Here is a 14,482-nt window from a genome sequence, read left to right as displayed (position 1 = left end):
GAGGAAATCACCCAAGCTGAAAAGATAAAAGAAAAGAGAATTAGAAAGAATGAGGACCATTTAAGGGACAAAATCAAGTGTACTAACATCCAGATTATAGGTGCCCCAGAAGGAGAAGAGACAAAAGGGCAGAGATTCTTTTTTTATTATTATTATTATGTTAACATTGGTTTATATCATTGTATAAATTTCAGGTGTACATCATTATACTTCTATGTCTGCATAGATTACATCATGTTCACCACTCAAATACTAATTACAATCCACCACCACACACACGTGCCTAATCATCCCTTTCGCACCCCTCCCTCCCCCCTTCCCCTCTGGTAACCACAAATCCAATCTCTGTCTCTAGGTGTTTGTTTGTTGTTGTTTTTTATCTTCTACTTATAAGTGAGATAATGTGGTGTTTGACTTTCTCCCTCTGACTTATCTCACTTAGCATAATACCCTCAATGTTCAGCCATGTTGTCACAAATGGCTGGATTTCATTGTTTCTTATGGCTGAGTAGTATCCCATTGTGTATATATACCACAGCTTCTTCATCCATTCATCCCTTGATGGGCACTTAGGTTACTTCCAGCTCTTGGCTATTGTGAATAATGCTGCAATGAACACAGGGGTGCATGTATCTTTACACATGGGTGTTTTCATATTCTTTGGATAAATACCCAGCAGTGGAATAGCTGGCCCTATGGTATGATAGTATGGTAGTTCTATCCTTAATATTTTGAGGAATCTCCATACTGTTTTCCATAGTGACTGCACCAGTTCGCACTCCCACCAGCAGTGTATGAGTGTCCCTTCTCTCCACATCCTCTCCAACACATGTTGTTTCCTGTCTTGTTAATTATAGCCATTCTGACGGACTTGGGGTGATATCTCATCATAGTTTTGATTTGCATTTCCCTGATAGTTAATGATGCTGAACATCTTTTCATGTGCCTGTTGGTCATTTGTACGTCTTCTTTGGAGAAATGTCTGTTCAGGTCTCTTGCCCATTTTTTAATTGGGTTGTTAGTTTTTTGTTGTAGAGCTATATGAGTTCTTTATATATTTTGGATATTAACCCCTTATCAGATATGTGGTTTGCAAATATCTTCTCTCAATTGCTAGGTTGTCTGTTTGTTTTGTTGATGGTTTCCTTTGCTGTGTAGAGGCTTTTTAGTTTGATGTAGTCCCATTTGTTTATTTTTTTCTATTGTTTCCCTTGCCCAGTCAGACATGGTGCTTGAAAATATGTTGCTAAGACTGATGTCGAAGAGTATACTTCCTATGTTTTCTTCTATAAGTTTCATGATTTCAGGTCTTACATTCAAGTCTTTAATCCGTTTTGAGTTAATATTTGTGTATGGTGTAACATAATGGTCTACTTTGATTATTTTGCATGTGGCTGTCCAGTTTTCCCAGCACCATTTGTTGAAGAGACTTTCCTTTCTCCGTTGTATGTTCTTGGCTCCTGTGTTGAAAATTAGCTGTCCATAGATGTGTGGGTTTTTCTCTGGGCTCTCAGTACTGTTCCGTTCATCTGTGTGTCTGTTTTTGTGAGAGTAACATGCTGTTTTGGTTACTATAGATTTGTAGTATATTTTGCAATAAGGAGGTGTGATACCTCCAGCTTTGTTCTTTTTACTCAAGATTCCTTTAGCAATTCCAGGTCTTTTGTTTTTCCATATAAATTTTAGGATTCTTTGCACTATTTCTATGAAAAATGTTGTTGGAACTTTGATAGGGATTGCACTGAATCTATAGATTGCTTTAGGAAGTATGGACTTCTTAAGTATGTTAATTCTTCCAATCCAAGAGCACGGAACATCTTTCCATTTCTTTGTGTCTTCTTCAATTTCCTTCAGAAATGTTTTATAGTTTTCAGTGTACAGGTCTTTCACCTCTTTGGTAAAGATTATTCCTAGGTATTTTATTCTTTTTGTTGCAATTGTAAATGGGATTGTATTCTTAATTTGTCTTTCTGTTGCTTTATCGTTAACGTGTAGAAACGCAACTGATTTTTGTATGTTGATTTTGTATCCTGCAAATTTACCGTATTCGTTTATTACTTCTAAAGCTTTTTTGGTGGATTCTTAACGGTTTTCTATATATAAAATCATGTCATCTGCACATAGTGACAGTTTCACCTCTTGCTTTCCAGTTTGGATCCCTTTTATTTCTTTTTCTTGCCTAATTCCTCTGGCTAGGACTTTCAATAAATAAGAGTGACAAAAGTGGGCATCCATGTCTGGCTTCCGTTCTTAAAGGGATAGCATTCAGTTTTTCTCCATTGAGGATGATATTAGTTGTGGGTTTATCGTACATTGCCTTTATTATGCTGAGGTACTTTCCTTCTACCCATTTTATTCAGAGTTGTTATCATAAAAGGATGCTGTATCTTGTCGAATGCTTTCTCTACATCTATTGAGATGATCATGTGATTTTTATTCTTCATTTTGTTAATGTAGCATATGACATTGAGTCATTTGCAGATGTTGAACCATCCCTGCATCCCTGCAATAAGTCCCACTTAATCATAGTGTATGATCTTTTAAATATATTATTGCATTCAATTCGCTAGTATTTTATTGAGGATTTTTGCATCGATGTTCATCAGTGATATTGGCCTGTAATTTTCTTTTTTTGTGTTTTCCTTGTCTGGTTTTGGTGTCAGGCAAATGTCGCTTTTGTGGAATGAGTTAGGGAGCTTCCCCTCCTCTTTGATATTTTGGAAGAGTCTGAGAAGGATGAGTATTAAGTCTTCTTTGAATGTTTGGTAGAATTCACCAGGGAAGCCATCTGGTCCTGGACTTTTATTTTTGGGGAGGTTTTTGATTACTGTTTCAATCTCCTTACTGGTGATTGGTCTATTCAAATCCTCTATTTCTTCTTGATTCAGTTTTGGAAGGTAGTATGATTCTAAGAATTTATCCATTTCTTCTAGGTTATCCAGCTTGTTGGCATATAGCTTTTCATAGTATTCTCTTATAATCTTTTGTATTTCTGAGCTGTTCATTGTAATTTCTTCTTTTTGATTTCTGATTTTACTTATTTGAACCTTCTCTCTTTTTTTCTTGGTGAGTCTAGCTAAAGGTTTGTCAATTTTGTTTATCTTTTCAAAGAACCAGCTCTTAGTTTTATTAATTTATTCTGTTGGTTTTTAGTCTTTATTTCATATATTTCTGCTCTGATTTTTATTATTTCCTTCCTTCTACTGATATTGAGTTTTGTTTGTTCTTCTTTTTCCAGTTCCGTTAGGTGCATTGTTAGATTATTTATTTGAGATTTTTCTTGTTTGTTATAGGCGTGCGTTGCTGTAAACTTCCCTCTTAGTACCATTTTTGCTGTTTTCCATAAGTTTTGGAATGTCATATTTTTATTTTCATTTGTCTCCATGTATTTTTTGATGTCTCCTTTGATGTCTTCATTGACCCAATAGTTGTTCAGTAGCATTTTGCTTAATCTCCATATATTTGTGGCTTTTCTAGGTTTCTTCCTGTAGTTGATTTCTAGTTTCATACCATTATGGTCAGAAAAGATGCTTGGTATTATTTCAATCTTCTTAAATTTCTGAAAACTTGCTTTGTGGCCTAATTTGTCATCAATCCTGGAGAACATTCCATGTGCATTTGAGAAGAATGTGTATTTTTTGATTTTTGGATGGAATGTTCTGTATATATCTACTAGGTCCATCTGTTCTAGTGTGTCATTAAGGCCAATGTTTCCTTGCTGATCTTCTGTTTGAGTGATCTATCCATTGGTGTAAGTGGAGTGTTAAAGTCCCCTACTCTTATTGTATTACTGCCTATTTCTCCTTTTCTGTCGTTAATAACTGCTTTGTAAATTTAGGAGCTCCTACATTGGGTGCATAGATATTTACAAGTATTATGTCATCCTGTTGGATTGTTCCCTTGATCATTATGCAGTGCCCTTCTTTGTCTCTCGTTACAGTTTTTGTTTTAAAGTCTATTTTGTCTTATATAAGTATTGCTACCCCCACCTTTCATTTCATTGTCATTTGTGTAGAGTATCTTTTTCTATCCCTTCATTTTCAGAGTGTGCGTGTCCTTAGTTCTGAAGTGTGTCTCTTGTATGCAGCATATATATGGGTCTTGTTTTTCTATCCATTCAACCACTCTATGCCTTTTAACTGGAGCATTTAGTCCATTGATGTTTAAAAAGTAGCTATTGATAAGTATGTACTTACTGCCATTTTTTAACTTCTTTTTCTCAGTGTTTTAGTAGTCCTTCTCATTTCCTTCTTCTCTTGCTCTCTTCCCTTGCAGTTTCATGGCTTTCCTTAGTATTATGTTTGAGTTCCTTTCTCTTAGTTTTTTGTGTATTTATTATAGGCTTCTGGTTTGTGATTACCATGGGGTTCCTCCCCAAAAATAAAAGTCCAGGACCAGATGGCTTCCCTGGTGAATTCTACCAAACATTCAAAGAAGACTTAATACTCATCCTTCTCAGACTCTTCCAAAATATCAAAGAGGAGGGGAAGCTCCCTAACTCATTCCACAAAAGCGACCTTTGCCTGACACCAAAACCAGACAAGGAAAACACAAAAAAAGAAAATTACAGGCCAATATCACTGATGAACATCGATGCAAAAATCCTCAACAAAATACTAGCGAATTGAATGCAATAATATATTTAAAAGATCATACACTATGATTAAGTGGGACTTATTGCAGGGATGCAGGGATGGTTCAACATCTGCAAATGACTCAATGTCATATGCTACATTAACAAAATGAGAATAAAAATCACATGATCATCTCAATAGATGTAGAGAAAGCATTCGACAAGATACAGCATCCTTTTGTGATAACAACTCTGAATAAAATGGGTAGAAGGAAAGTACCTCAACATAATAAAGGCAATGTACGATAAACCCACAACTAATGTCATCCTCAATGGAGAAAAACTGAATGCTATCCCTTTAAGAACAGAAGCCAGACATGGATGCCCACTTTTGTCACTCTTATTTATTGAAAGTCCTAGCCAGAGGAATTAGGCAAGAAAAAGAAATAAAAGGGATCCAAACTGGAAAGCAAGAGGTGAAACTGTCACTATGTGCAGATGACATGATTTTATATATAGAAAACCGTTAAGAATCCACCAAAAAAGTTTTAGAATTAATAAATGAATACGGTAAATTTGCAGGATACAAAATCAACATACAAAAATCAGTTCTGTTGCTATACATTAATGATAAAGTCACATAAAAAGAAAGCAAGAATACAATCCCATTTATAATTGCAACAAAATGAATAAAGTTCCCAGGATTAAATTAACATTTAAGAACTGAACGACCTGTACACTGAAAACTATAAAACATTGCTGAAAGAAATTGAAGAAGACACAAAGAAATGGAAAGATAGTCCATGTTCTTGGATTGGAAAAATTAAATAGTTAAGATGTCCATACTTCCTAAAGCAATCTACAAACTCATTGTGATCCCTTTCACAGTTGCAGTGTCATTTTTTACAGAAATAGAACAAAGAATCCTAAAATTTATATGACAACAAAAGACCCCAAATAGCCAATGGAATCCTGAGAAAAAAGAACAAAGCTGGAGGTATCACACTCTCTGATTTCAAAATATACTACAAAGCTACAGTAACCAAAACAGCATGACACTGGCACAAAAACAGACACAGCAAATCAATGGAACAGAATTGAGACCCCAGAAATAAACCCACACATCTATGGACAGCTAATTTTCAACAAGGGAGCCAAGAACATACAGTGGAGAAAGGAAAGTCTCTTTATAAATGTTGTTGGGAAATGTAGAGCCTGGACCTTGCTTGCTGAGCAAGAACCCACAAGCCTGTTGCAACCATGTGTTCTTCTGGCTCCCTTCTGGGCAGGACACCCAGCTGCTGGGATTTGCAACAACCCAGGGCCTGGCCAGCCTGGATGTTACCTTATCTCACTTAAAGAACATCATGTCTTAAAGGGACACAGAGCCCCTCCACGTGACCTACAGTTCCTGGAACACTGATCATACCCGGGACAGCCCCTTGGCAAGAGTATAACCTTTGTGTCCCCTGCATATATAAGCAACCCCCTCCCTGCCTGCAGTTGCGGGTGCACATTGCTGTCCAGCCGGCTGCCACTGGACCTCCCTGTAAGTAACTCTCAGTAAACCTATATGTCTCATTCGCCGTCTCCGGGTCTTTCCTTCGTCTCTCTGCAACCTATCCTGCACTGCACACCTGGGGGCGTGCAGCCGGGCAGGAGAACTGCACAGCCACGTGGAAAAGAATGAAAGCAGACTGTTAGCTTACACTAGACACAAAAATTAACTCAAATTTAACTCAAAATTTACTCTTGAATGTAAGACCTGAAATGATAAAACTTCCAGAAGAAAACATAAGTATGCTCTTCGACATCAGTCTTAGCAGCATTTTTGCAAATACTATGTCAGGAAAGAGCAACAAAAGAAAAAATAGACAAATGGGACTACAGAAAACTGAAAAGCTTCTGTACAGCTAAAGAAACCATCAACCAAATTAAAAGACAACATAACAATTGGGAGAAGATGTTTGCAAACCATATATCAGATGAGGGGTTAATATCTAAAATATATAAAGAACTTATACATCTCAACAACAAAAAAAACAGGCAACCCAATTAAAAAATGGTCCAAAGATCTGAACAGACATTTTTCCAAAGAAGATGTACAGATGACCAACAGGCACATGAAAAGATGTTCAATATCACTAATTATTAGGGAAATTCAAGTCAAAACTACAGTGAGATATCACCTGCCTCTCAGAATGGCTATAATTAACCAGACAAGTTGGAGAGGATGTGGAGAAAAGGGAACTCTCATATACTGTTGGTGGGAATGCAATCTGGTGCAGCCACTATGGAAAACAGTATGGAGAGTCCTCAAAAAATTAAAAATAGAACTACTAGATCATCCAGCTATTCCACTGCTGGGCATTTATCCAAAGAACAGGAAAACTCAAATATGTAAAGATATATGCATGCCTGTGTTCATTGCAGCATTATTCACAATAGCCAAGACTTGGAAGCAACCTAGGTTCCCATCAAGGGATGAATGGATAAAGAAGATGTGGTATATATACACAATGGAATACTATTCGGCTATAAAAATGTTGAAATCTCGCCATTTGTGACAACATGGATGGACCTTGAGGATATTACGCTAAGTGAAACAAGTCAGATGGATAAAGTCAAATACCTTGTGATCTCACTCATAAATAGAGGATAAAAACAACAACAGCAAACAAACTCATAGATACAGACATTAGATTGGTGGTTACCAGAGGGGAAAGGGGGAGGGAGGAGGGCGAAAGGGGTGACTGGGCATGTGTGTGTGGTGATTGATGATAGTTAGTCTTTGAGTAGTGAACATCATGTAATCTATACAGAAATCGAAATATAATTATGTACACCTGAAATTTTTATAATGTTATAAACCAATGTTACCTCAATAAAAATAATTTTAAAAAATTTCAAAAAAAAGAAAGAAATATTCAGTACTAAAAAAAATTCACTGTCATAACTTTGTCAGGCAAATGTCACTAATAGAACATCTGTTACACATGTGTCTATTCGAAGTGCGTAACATGAAGCACACAGTGGCAAACAAAGTGCTTCACTACGATAACACTGGCCTGATTTACACATGCAAGTAGCACGCTTAGAATAATCATTTATGCTTGTTTTTTAAAAGGTGTATAGTATGCAGTACAGACTGGTGAACACAGTGTTTAAGTGAAAAAACACTGTACTGATTTATGGGCAACTAACACTCTAAGAAAATTTTTATACATGTTTCTTTTCAAAGTTTATGATATGCAGTCTATTATTTCTACATATTTCTTTATAGCTGTACAGCATGAAGTACAGTGTTGTGAGCATAGTGTTTCACTGAAATAAATATCTTCTAATTCACATATGCAAGAAGCTGTCCTTGAACCACCTTTTTATAGATCAATCTTTACATATATTATATGCAGCACAAGGTGGTGAATTAAGTGTTTGTTTAACTGAAATAAAAATGTCCTGATTCACACACACGTGCAACTAACACTCTTAGGAACATTTTATGTGTATGCTTTTACAGAGTGCATAACATGCCAAACAGGATAGTGAACATAGTGTTTCACTGAAATAACACTATTCTGATTAGCACAAGCAACTAGTACTCTTAGAAACATTGTCCATAACGTGGCTACACAGGTGTAACGCGGAGCCTGAAATGGTGGCAGTGTTATACTGAAATAACCCTGCCCTCGTTCACACACAGCTATCACATAACCTCTTTTACATGTGTTCTTACCAACCGCGTAACAAGCAGCAGACAACGGGCAACAAAGGGCTACGATTGAATGACACGGTCCTGGTTCACACCCGCCATTAGCACTCTGAGACACTTCTTTCATATAAACATCTTTCGAGTGTGTTTTTCTAGAGTGTATAACACGTAACACAGGGCCTTGAATGCACTGCACAAGTGAAATGACACAGTCCTGATACATGAGCGACTACGCTGTTAGCACTCTTGTCAGTGTACACCTCTCTTACGTGTGTTACTACAGCACGTATACTTTTCAGAGAACTGTGGTGAACACACTCTTTCACTGAAATAACACTGCCCAGATTCACACATGTAACTAGCCTTTATCGACTGTGTAACGCACAATACTGTGTGGTGGGTCAAGTGTTTACTGACATAACACTGTGCTGATTCATGTGGGCAACTAGCTCTCTCAGAAACATCTTTCCTATATGTTTTGTTTTTATTTTATTGAGGTCACTTTGGTTTATAACTGTAAAATACAGGTGTATGTCATTATGTCTCGGCTTCTGTATAGACTGCATCGTGCTCGCCCCTAAAAGTCTAGTTTCCGTCTGTCACCACACTTACATGCTATTTTACCCCTTTTGCCCTTTCTTTACAGAGTTTTTAACATACATCCCAGATTGGTGAGCACAGTGTTTCGCTGAGATAACAGTGTCATTTGCACACATAGCTAGCCCTCTTAGAAGCATCTCATACCAGTGACTACACGGAGCATATAACAAACAGCACAGAGTAGTGAACTCAGCGTTTCACTAAAATAATAGTCTTGATCCACAAGTGCAATTATTACTCTTAGAATCATCATCTACACAATTTTCTTTATGAAGCGTGAAAATACAACAGTGGTAAACAAAGTTTTTCACTAAAATAACAGTTTACTCATTCACACACACAAAACTAACAATCGTTAAAATACCCTTCATACCTGAATCCTCACACTGTGTATTGTATGCAGTGCGAGGTAAAGAACAGAGGTTTTTCTGAAATAACACTATGCTGATTTACACATGCTTCTTAGGAACTTCTTTCATCCACGTGTCTTTACAGAGTGCATATCACACAGCACAGGGGGTTAATAAAGTGTGCCACAGAAATAACACTGTTCTGATTCACACATACAACTAGTGAAACAGCTTTTATATGTGGATCTTTGCAGAGTGTAGTCTATGCAACACAGGTGCTAAATATAGTGTTTTAAAAAATCATCTCCATGTTCATACACTCAATTAGCATCCTTGGAATTATCTTGTAAATATGTGCCTGTATAGAGTACATACTGTGCAGCCAGCCCAGAGTGGTGGACACAGTGTCAACCTGAGGAACACTGGCCTTCTCTGCACACACAGCTAACACACTTACAAAAACCTTCTATGCACGTGTCTTGCCAGAGCATATAACGTGCAGCACACAGTGATAAAACAGGGTTTCACTGAAATAACGCTGTCCTGTTTCACATTTGCAATGCTCAGTCTTTGAAAGATCTTTTAAAAACGTGTCTTTACAGAGCGTATAACGTGCAGCACAAACTGGTGATAGGAAAATTCACTGAAATAATGGCCTTGATTCATATACATGGCTGGGATTGTTCAAACATCTTTAGTACCTTTTTCTTTACAACATGTGTAACCTGAAACACAGATGGGGAACACAGTGACTCACTGAAACAATGCTCTCCTGATTCATTTGTCCAACTTGTGCTCTTACCCACCTCCTTTATCCATGTGTCTTAGAGACTTGATAATAAGTAGCACAGAGCGGGAAACAGGATGTGTCAAATAACAACGCAACCACCACTCTAAGAAACATCTTCTGTACAATTGTCTTTACTGAATTTATAACATGCAGCACCAAGTAGTGAATACATATTTCATTAAAAATAACACTTTCCAGATATAAATGCACAGTTAGCATTTCTAGAAACATCTTTTAAATATAAATGTATAGATGTATAACATTCAGCACTGAATTATGAGTACAGTCTTTAAACGAAATAACAGTCTTAGTTTATATTCTAAACTCCTATGTTTTAATGTTCTTTTGTGTATGTCGTTATAGAGCATAAAAATGCATCACAGACTAGTGAAAACCGAGATTCACTGAGATAACACAGTCCTAATTTATAAGTGTAACTGGAATTACTGAAAACTACTTTTATACACATTTCTTTAAAAGCGTGTAACTTGCAGCACAGATTGGTGAACACAGTTTTCCACTGAAATAACACTATTGATTCACACATGCAATGAGAACGCCCAGAAACGTGTTTTACACATGTGACAATAGAGTGTACAATATGAAGCACAGAGTGGTGATCAAAGTGTTTCATTGAAATCACTGTCCTGATCCATAAGCACAAGGGGCACTCTTAGAAAAATTCCTTACACAGCTGTCTTTACAGAGGGTTCTACATTCAACACAGCGTGGTGAATACATTCATTCACTGACATAACACCGTCTTGAGTTACAAGCGAAAGTGAAATTTTTCAAAACACTCTTTATACACGTATCTTTACAAAGTTGTAGCATGAAGCACAGAGTGGGACCGAGTGTCTCACTGACATAGCATGCCCTGACTCACATATATAACTCTGCCCTTAGGAACTCCTTTATGCGGGTTTTCCCACAGGTGTATGAATGAAGCACAGGGTGGCAAACAGTGTTTTACTGTAACAACCTTGTCCAGATTCATATAGACAAGAAGCACTCTTAGAAACGTCTTTCATGAATATGCTTTACAGAGTGTATATCATTTAGTATAGTGCACTAAACACGGTTGTTCATGAAATAACACTGTTATAATTCATATGCTAAAGTAGCAGTTTGGAAACACCTTTTATACATGTATATTTATACAGGGTATAACACGGATCACAGAGTGGTAAACATGTTCTTTCACTGAAATAGCACTGTCTTGATTCGCATGTACAAGTAGAAGTCCCAGAACCCCATTTATAGGCGTCTTTTCAGAGTGTATAACTTGCAGGACAGAGTGGCGAGCAGCATGTTTTACTGAGACAAAAATGTTGTGATCCACACTTGCAAGTAGAACTCTTAGAAGTGCTATTACACATATGGCTTTATAGAGTCTGTAACTCACAGCACAGATTAGAGAACACAGCACTTCACTGAAATAACACTGTTCTCAAACTTACGTGGAGTAGCATCGCGATTTAAATGCAAAACGAATATTGTAGAAACGTCTTTGATACCTGTTCTTTTCTCAGTGCAGAACATGAGCACAGAGTGCTGAACACATTTTTACACAAAAGTAACACAGTCCTGATTCATACTTGCTATGAGCACTCTTAGAAACATCTTTATAAATGTGTCATTACAGAGTTTCTAACACGCAGCACAGAAAGGTTAACTATTCTGAAATAACAGTTTTTCACTAAAATAACACAGTCTTGATTCATATTCTCACATAGAATTCCTAGAAAAACTCTTACATATGTATCTTTGAAGAGTGTATAACTAGCAGCACAGAATGGTGAACACAGTTTTACACTGAAATAAACCTGTCCTGATTCATACACACAACTAGCGCTCAGAAAAATCTGTTATACATGTGACTTTGCAAAGATTGTGGTATGTGGCACAGAGTGACAAACACAGGGTTTCACTGAAATAACACCGTACTGCTTCACACACAAAACTAGCAGCCTTGAAATATCTTTTATACACCATTAGAGAGTGTATGACATGCATAATAGAGTGAGGAACACATTCATTAAATGAAATAACAGTCCTGAATCCTACTCACAACTAGGACTCTTTGAAACCTTTTTTATATATGCGCATTTACAGAGTGTATAACATGCATAATAGAGTGGGAAACATGGATTTTCACTGAAGTAACACTGTACTGATTTATATGCATAACAAATACTACAATAATCTGTTATGAATGTGTCTTTAAAGAGTGTACAATATGAAGCAAATATTAGTGAACACACTATTTCAATGAAATAAAATTGTCCTGATTCATACATGCAACCTACCCTATGAGAAACATCTCTTAAACGTGTGTCGGTAGAGAGCACTTACCTTGCAATCCAGAATGGTAAACACTGTGTTTCACTCAATAACACATTTCTGAATCACATGTGCAGCAAGGACCCTTCAACATCTGTTATTCACACACCTTTACAGACTGTATGTATAACATGCAGCAAAGAGTAGTGACCTAAGTGTATTACTGAAACTATACCGTCTTAATTCATATACACAGCTAGTACTCTTTGAAACCTTTTTTACACCACTTTATTGAGGTGTGATTGACATGTGAAAGCTGTACATGTATTTAATGTATATTACTTGATGAGTTTGGAGATAAGTATGCACCCTGGAAACTATCACCATGATCAAGAGCATAACATTTTCATGACCTCCCAAAGTTTTCTCCCACCCTTTTTATTATTATTATTTTAAATATTATTTTGGGGTTTAAGAATACTTGACGTAAGGTAAACATTCTTAGCTAACTTCAAGTAAACAATACACTATCATTGGCTATAGGCACTATGTTGCACAGTGGATCACCAGAACTTATTTATCTTGCATGACTGAAATTTTGTACCCTGCCCATTATCCCCCTGCCCCCAGCCCCAAGGAAACACCATTCAACTCTCTAACTCTATGAATTTGACTATTTTACATTCCAACATAACTGAGAACATACAGTATTGTCCTTCTGTGTCTGACGTATTTTACTTACCATAATATCATTAAAGTCTGTCCATATTGCTGTAAACGGCAGGAATTCTTTCTTTTTTAAGGCTGAGTGATATGCCTTCATATATATTTTTTATATAAAATATTGTTTTATATATATATAACATATATAATATTTTATTTATCCATTTATCTGTTGTTTCCATATGCTGGCTATTATAAATAATGTTTCAATGAACAACGGGTTGTAGATATCTCTTAGTGATACTGATTGTATTTCTTTTGGATAAATACCCAGAAGAGGGATTGGTGGATCCTATGGTTGTTGTATATTCAGTTTTTTGAGGAATCTCCATATTGTTTTCCACAATGGCTCCACCAATTTACATTCTAATCAACAGTGTACAAAGGTTTCCTTTTCTCCACATCCTCAGCAACATTTATTATTGTTGGTTGGTTGGTTGGTTGGTTGGTTGGTTGGTTGGTTGGTTTTTTTGTTTTTTTTGTGAGGAAGATCAGCCCTGAGCTAACATCCATGCCAATCCTCCTCTTTTTGCTGAGGAAGACCGACCCTGAACTATCAACTATTGTCAATCCTCCTCCTTTTTTTTCCCCCCTTTTACTCCCCAAAGCCCCAGTAGATAGTTGTATGTCGTAGTTGCACACTCTTCTAGTTGCTGTATGTGGGACGTGGCCTCAGCATGGATGGACAAGCCATGTTTCTCTGCCCGCCTGGGATCTGAACCCAGGCTGCCAGTAGTGAAGCGTGTGCACTTAACTGCTAAGCCACCGGCGGGCCCCCTGTGTGTTTGTTTTGATAAGGGCCATCCTAACTGTTGCAAGGTGATATCTCATTATCGTTTTAATTTGCCTGTCCCTGGTGATAACAGATATGGAGCACATTTTCATATACCTGTCAGCTATTAGAATTTATTTATTTATTTATTTGTAATTTCTTCTTTTGAGAAATGGCTATTTAGGTCCTTTGCTCGTTTTATAATCTGGTTATTTGTATTTTTGGAATTGAGTTGTATGAATTCCTCATATATTTTGGATATTAACCCCTTATCAGATATATAGTTTGAAAATATTTTTCCCTTCCATAGTTGCCTTTTCATTTTTTTATTTGTTTACCACACATAAGCTTTTTAGTTTGACATAATTCCACTTGTTTATGTTGTTTTTGTTTCCTGCATTTTTGGCATGTCATATCCAAAAAATTATTGCCAAGACCAATATCAAGAAGTTTTTTTTGAATATTTTCTTCTAAGAGTTTTACACTATCAGTTCTTACATTTAAGCGTTTAATCCATTTGGAATTTATTTTTGTGTATGGAGTGAGACGTGGATCCAATTTCATTCTTTTTTTTGTAGATATCCAGTTTCGTCAATATCATTTGTTGAAAAGACTGTACATTCCCCACTATGTATCTTTACCATCCTTGTCAAAGATCATTTAACCTTTCATGTGTGGA

This window comes from Ceratotherium simum, chromosome 33 (genome assembly GCF_057802395.1).
Source record: "Ceratotherium simum simum isolate JZ-2026a chromosome 33, ASM5780239v1, whole genome shotgun sequence".
In the NCBI taxonomy this organism is placed as follows: domain Eukaryota; kingdom Metazoa; phylum Chordata; class Mammalia; order Perissodactyla; family Rhinocerotidae; genus Ceratotherium; species Ceratotherium simum.
The sequence above is the reverse complement of the archived record's forward strand: the minus strand, read 5'-3'. Positions refer to the sequence as shown.